The 6,588-nt window shown below is 32.1% G+C and overlaps 1 pseudogene; it reads left to right on the forward strand.

Annotated features, from left to right (window-relative positions):
- Positions 1–351: 351 nt before the first annotated feature.
- LOC128185015 (putative nuclease HARBI1) lies at positions 352–1,384 on the forward strand (annotated as a pseudogene).
- Positions 1,385–6,588: the final 5,204 nt, after the last annotated feature.

Genomic DNA, 6,588 nt, shown 5'->3' on the forward strand with positions numbered 1-6,588 from the left:
TTTTTTTTTTTAAGTGGTCTGGAAGCTCTGCATAAGCAGATGAAATTGTGAAAATTTTATAACAACAATGACAATGACAACGGACAAATTTCAATCAGAAAAGCTAAAAAGTCAATAATTCATTCAAGTTGATAATGATTAAATAACAACCATTAATACCTGATTATAAAATAAAGTGATGTTGTAATTTTGTAAATCAAGTGTTCAATAAGTTCCAACACAGTTAAGATTGAGAATAATCAATATAATTAAAGTCAAGTAAAAACAAGTTGTACTGAAAGAAATAATTTTTTGCAGGTCTTGGTTACTTTGCGATTTCTAGCAAAGGGAGATTATCTTTCTGAGGTCGCAGACATGCATGGTTTTTCCTTATCCTCTGTCTCAAGGATCATTCATATTGTGTGCTCTGCACAGATTCCCAAAATACCAGCAAGAGTTAAAGAAAGTGAAGGACGAGTTCTTCAACATACAGGGATTTCCAAATGTCGTTGGAGCCATAGGTGGCACACTTGTCCCCATCCAAGGCATGGCAGGTGATGAAGAACCTACTTTCATTTGCCGGAAAGGATTCCATGCCATTAACATACAGGCTGTGGCAGTAGCTAATCTCAGGTACATGTTTACAACTTTTCACAAGCTTACTGATTTATTGTTCCCAATGAAGAAAGAAGTTGATATGTATGATATACTGTTTTATCTTATTTAGTTTTACCAACATTGTGGTAAGATGGCCAGGATCCACCCATGACTCTTTCACTCTGGCTAATTCCTTCTTGCCACAAATCATGAGAGGAGTGATTGGATGGTTCCTGGGTGATTCTGGCTATCCACTGAAGAAATGGTTGCTGACACCATTTGCCCAGCCATCCAACCAGCAGGTGCAGCGGTACAACTCCTCCCATTGCTCGACGAGGAATACTGTTGAGAGAGCTTTTGGCGTTCTCAAGAGCAGATTTAGGTATCTTTCATAACTATTATACAAATCTTGTGCACAAAGCTCCAAATAAAAAATCTAACCTGTAACGGATAATATCTGTAACACCAACACCACATTTGTCAGATAATTTGTTTAAAAAAATGGATTAGGGCAGCATCATGAGAGAAACTGAAGAACCATACACTTTACTACATCTCCAGTTTCATATTTACAAAAGCATTATTTTTTCATACAGATGCCTTCACAAAACAGGTGGTAGCCTGCAGGACAGAGAAGTGCATCAAAATCATTGAATGCTGCTTTAGGCTTCACAACAAGGCCATTAGTGAGAGGGTGCCCCTGCAAGCAGGGAACAATGCTGTGCCAGTGTACCACAACCATGATCTATACAATGGAAATGATAATGATGGATTTGCCTTGAGACAAAGAATTGTGCAACGCTTTTGAATATTATTTGTTAAAATGAGACTATCAGATGGCAAGATAAATAATGTACATCTCTGCATATACATTGTGATTTTAAAGTACATGTATTTAAAAAGAACTTAAAAATCTTTTATCAATTTCTATTTGCGATATGAATAGAAAAAAATGACAAATGTAAAGAACAGTAAACACTTTTAATATTGTTCAGTTTGTCAACAATAACATTTTTTAAAAACAATTTTGGTTTGTCAACAATAACATTTTTAGAAACAATTTGGGTTTTTCAACAATGTCATTTTTCGAAACAATATTTCAACAATAGCATTTTTAAAACAATAAGTATATAAGTGCTCTTGCTGCCAGATATTAACAATATCACAAAAATGTCTGTAATTAGAATATCTATGAACAAGTGAGCTAATAACATTAATGGTATTAAATGAAAAATGAACCTTAATGCCTTTTTTTACCTTGAAGTTCATATATGGAATTAATCTATTAAAGTAGATAATTCTCACAGTGTTCAAGTATACAGGTGCTTGAAAATCAAGTCATAAGACTTAATCAAGTAGAAGTGTTAAATATTTTATTAAGAAAATGTAAGCTTAAACTAGATTTTTCCCCTTGGAATAGCCAGTATTAAAAAATAACATACGTGTATGTAAATGATGTACATAAGAATTTTCCATGAGTTAATATAAGGAGAAAATATGAGAGAAGTATTGCAGCAAAATGATAACATCAATATGAATCTGACAAAATGCTCTTATCCACATAAAAACATAATACTGATAAATAAATGATCGTACGTGATGCAGTCAACAAATTTTAGAGATTTCAAGGGGAATAACTCATGATGATTTACAATAAATATTAATTTTACAATTTTGTCTATACATTTAAAGATTACACTCAAATGTAAATATAAGTATCAATAATAAAAACAATGTTGCAAAGTTCACTTAGAAATGAACTTTATGAATGGGAACGTGATCAAATCTACTGAGAAACCCTTCGGGTTTTACAGGATTTGATCACATGACCAACAAAGTTCATTTCCCAGTGAATGTTGTAACATTTTTGTTTATTTCTTCAATATACAAAAAATATGAGATACAGTGGTCCCTGATTAATATAATACCCGTTTAATAGTATAGTTTGGTTAATATGATAGTTTTTCAAAACACAACACCATTTCTTAATAATTCTATGTAAATAACATCGGTTAATATAATAGCTGAAAAAGTGCACCCGCTTAATATAATAGAAAGGGCACCCTTGTCAATTGAGTTTCACACCTATTTTATGTGCTAGTCCCCCATGAGTAGCTTGTATAAACACTCTGACTTCCCAAATTACTTTGAAATTTACTGACAGTGCTGACCAGACAGGATTAGTCGCGTCTCACTGCACGTGGCTTAAGTAAGTTAACTATGCACCTGTAAAGTGACATTGCTGTGTATTAAAGTTCTTATAAGTTTAAATATATAAATCCTCTATTTTCTTTAGTAAAAATATTCTCTTAACTAATGGAATACATTTTACATGGCTTATCATTTGATGCCATGCATTGGACGATTTGTACCTCAGTAAAGTAAAGACTTTGTCTTTTTTAAACATGCCTTTATTTCATAGGGAAAATGTGCCAAATAAACTTAAGAAAATTAAAATGTTAATCATAGATTTGTGCTTTATTTTGTTGTTTCATGGAAGAAGTTATTATAAAATAAATTGTCTGATGAATACCTTACTAGATTTCGTCAAAACCAGAAGTACATTGTAGAGGAAGAAATCAAAATGAAAGCATGTCAACCCACCGGAAGCATATTGGTGGATCTGAGCAATTTTTCTCAGCTTGTTATAGTTAATTTTATAAATAAAATTAACTTTTTTGATGCAATGAAGATAAATTTATAGAACAAATCATCAATTGCATTGGAAATTACCCTTTCTAGATTATGATAGTCAATCAAATAGAGCCAAGCTTTGATATTATACACCAAATACAAAAGATCAGTAGACACTCATACTTGACACAAAAATTGCTTATGATCTCAGGGTTTGTCAATACATTATACATGTATATTTATTAGAGAATAATCCTATATAGAGATACACTCAACATCATTTTTATCAAGCTCCTCAGAAAATTATTGACAGTCATTAAATTTTCACAAATGTCCGTCAAAGAGAGTTTTCCCCATATCTTTATTGATTTGGATTTTGGTTAGAAAATTGAATTATTATAAGGTAATGATACCATCGTGACAATATGGTCTCTTCCGTTTATTCTGCTTTCTTGAAGATGGGCATATTTGTCCAGGGTTCACATCCGGCATTGAATTGGCAAAGACCACTGTAAAAAAGAAAAAAAAAGTAATTCCTTACAGTAAGATCCTCATTAAGAATAAGAATCAATAGAATTTACTAAATTAACATTAACGATTGAGTAATTGTTTAACAAGTTCACTTTAACATGAGTGTTTCATCAGTAAAAGTTAACATAACATTCCTGTTGTCTGCTGAGAGAAAGAGAATACGTGTCACAAACTGTTCTTCCTGCTGGACATCCTCACCACAAGCACTTTCTGAAATAGGAATAATATATATGAGAACTGCATGTTTAATATCAACTATCAAATATGTCTTCATTATCAATATTTTTTAAAGCCATTCATCCAAAAGATGAATTGTGGCAAGTTTTGTTGAAATTAGCCAAGTTGTTAAAAATGTGCATAAGTTTACCTGGAATAGAGGGTTTCATTTGCGTGGTGGAGGCAGGGGATGCTTCAAACACATATGATGTTTCTACAAAAAGTTTGTTAAAATATTATGTGAAGAAAATAACTATTACTATGAAACCTGGTTCACAGTGCATGAAAGTCAGGTCAATATGTCAGGTCAATATATCGGGTCTCATTGGTTAGCACACTGGCATTCCAGGTCTGTCAGAGACCCTGAGGCCCTTTTAACAACAAAAACAAAAAAAACAAAACAAAACAAAACAAAAGAAACAAAAAAACGACAAAGACCAAAAATTTTATTCTGCTTAGAACTTTCTTATTAACTATATTAACTAGAACATGATTTTAATCTTTTAAAAAGGTAATATGTAGAGTAATATTTATTTACACTAGCAATTTTAAACAAAACCAGTAATTTTGCATGGTTTTACAATCAACTTAAGTTTTTGGTCTTACTCATAAGCTTTTAATTTAAAGGCTTTTATGAAACAGGCGCTTGAGTCTTGGTTAAAATGTGAAATTTTCACCACCTGTGACACTACATAAGCAACAAAGAATTTTTTTCTACATTTCCTCCATCAAACGAAAATTATGCATATGGCAAAACTTTGTAATTAATTCATGCATTACCCTTCTCCATAATCAGACTTTGTGATGGAGCTGAGGTGTCCACTCCTCCTGGCACCCCTTCCAGCGAGGACTTTGATATTGTTCCAACAATCTAGATTTAACTAAAATTGTAAACATGTCCATTAAATTCAATATACCATGAAAAAAAAATCTTGGTTTCTTAATTACATTTTGTACATAATAGACAAAAAAAGATTACAAATAAAACAATTATTATGGGAAATTACTTCATCATAATGTAAAATAACGTTTTATAAATTTACTTCAAAATGGCAAGTTGTTTGTATTTTAATGAGGTCAATGTCAAAGGAAAGAGAAATATTCACTCACAACTGAACTGATATATTCACTGCAAATAGTTTTCTAATTTATAACATGCCTTCTGTTCCCATGATTTTAACTCCTCAACAAGAACACTAGGGCCACCACTAGTGGCATGAAGCCCTCTTCTCCTCTCAGCTCAACGTTTTTCGATTTGGGAGCTCAAATCCTGCCATTTCGTCTTTACGTCGCACACCTCCCTCTCAAAATTGGAACAGTTTACTGCATTTACCCTGAAAGCATTCAAATAATTCAATTTCTTTTATAAAGTTTTGATTCACTATGATACAAGGGGCTATTTATCTCCCTCTCTCTCTCTCATCTTATCTATCTACTATGATCTATTTGAAGATGGAGTTCATTTTATATAAATTAAAAAAAATTTAATGAGAGGCAGGTGTTGCTTATTAACTTTAATATGTACATATATTGCACAACTAATGTGGAGTTAAAATTATGATAATTTTTTTTTTTTTTGCTTTTAAAGCATGGATGAAAAAAAAATCACTAATCAAAAATAATTATCATTATTGTTTAATCACAATGTCTTAAAGTTGTATTAAAATCTTACTTATGTTACATAGTGATCAATTTTACAGTTGTAGACATGTACGTAAGCTGTCCATTTAGCCTACCAAATTTTGCTCTCCAAATGATACGAAAGCATCATGCATTGGAGGAAATTTTTTTATATAAAGTTGACATTTTTTTTTGTACATTTTTGTTCTTCACAAAACAACTTGATTCAAACAAGTTTTATTAAGTCTATATAATCTATCGTGTACTCACTGTGACGTTATCTCGACCCAGCAACGATTTTTTGCTTCATTGGTGATTGATGGTGTAAATTTTCCATTTATCAGTCTGATGTTATCGGTGACACCTTGTACCAACACCTCTATCTCTTCGTTTGACCAGTTAGGTTTTCTCTTTGCTATTTTATCCATTTTTAGGTGGTCAGACGACAAAACGATATAAACACGGAAATACGTACCGCGCATGTGCATATGCAACGAAAGTAAGTTGTCAAGAAAGCTTTTTGTCGTAAGTGAAATAGTAAGTGTGCACGTAGTCTAAAATTGCAAGAATTGTCGTACGAATATTATTTTTACTTCCGAGTGCGTTTGTGAAAAGCACTTAAGAATTGACTTACGAATTTCTTAAGTCTAAAACTTACGCAAAATCTTAAGAATTTTTGTGAAAAGGGCTACTGGCTCTTCAGGCAATTATGTACAAATGACTTATATGTAACGTAGTAACGTCAATAAGCGAAAGTTCTTGTGATTATTACGTTAAAGTAGCGGAAAATTAGCCACAGAGCAAAAAGGCGCCAAAATAATGATAATAGCAAATATTACAAATGATTCAATTATATCACATACATATAATAAATTTTTCACTGAATGCGATTAAGTTTTGGTTTAAATAATTTAATAAAGTGGTCTTCCTTGGCTGTTGAGTCACGTTATGTCCGCCGTCACGATATGTCCGCCACTTTTTTGAAAAAATCGTCACGTTATGTCCGCCATA

The sequence above is a fragment of the Crassostrea angulata genome, chromosome 5, assembly GCF_025612915.1.
Source record: "Crassostrea angulata isolate pt1a10 chromosome 5, ASM2561291v2, whole genome shotgun sequence".
NCBI lineage: Eukaryota > Metazoa > Mollusca > Bivalvia > Ostreida > Ostreidae > Magallana > Magallana angulata.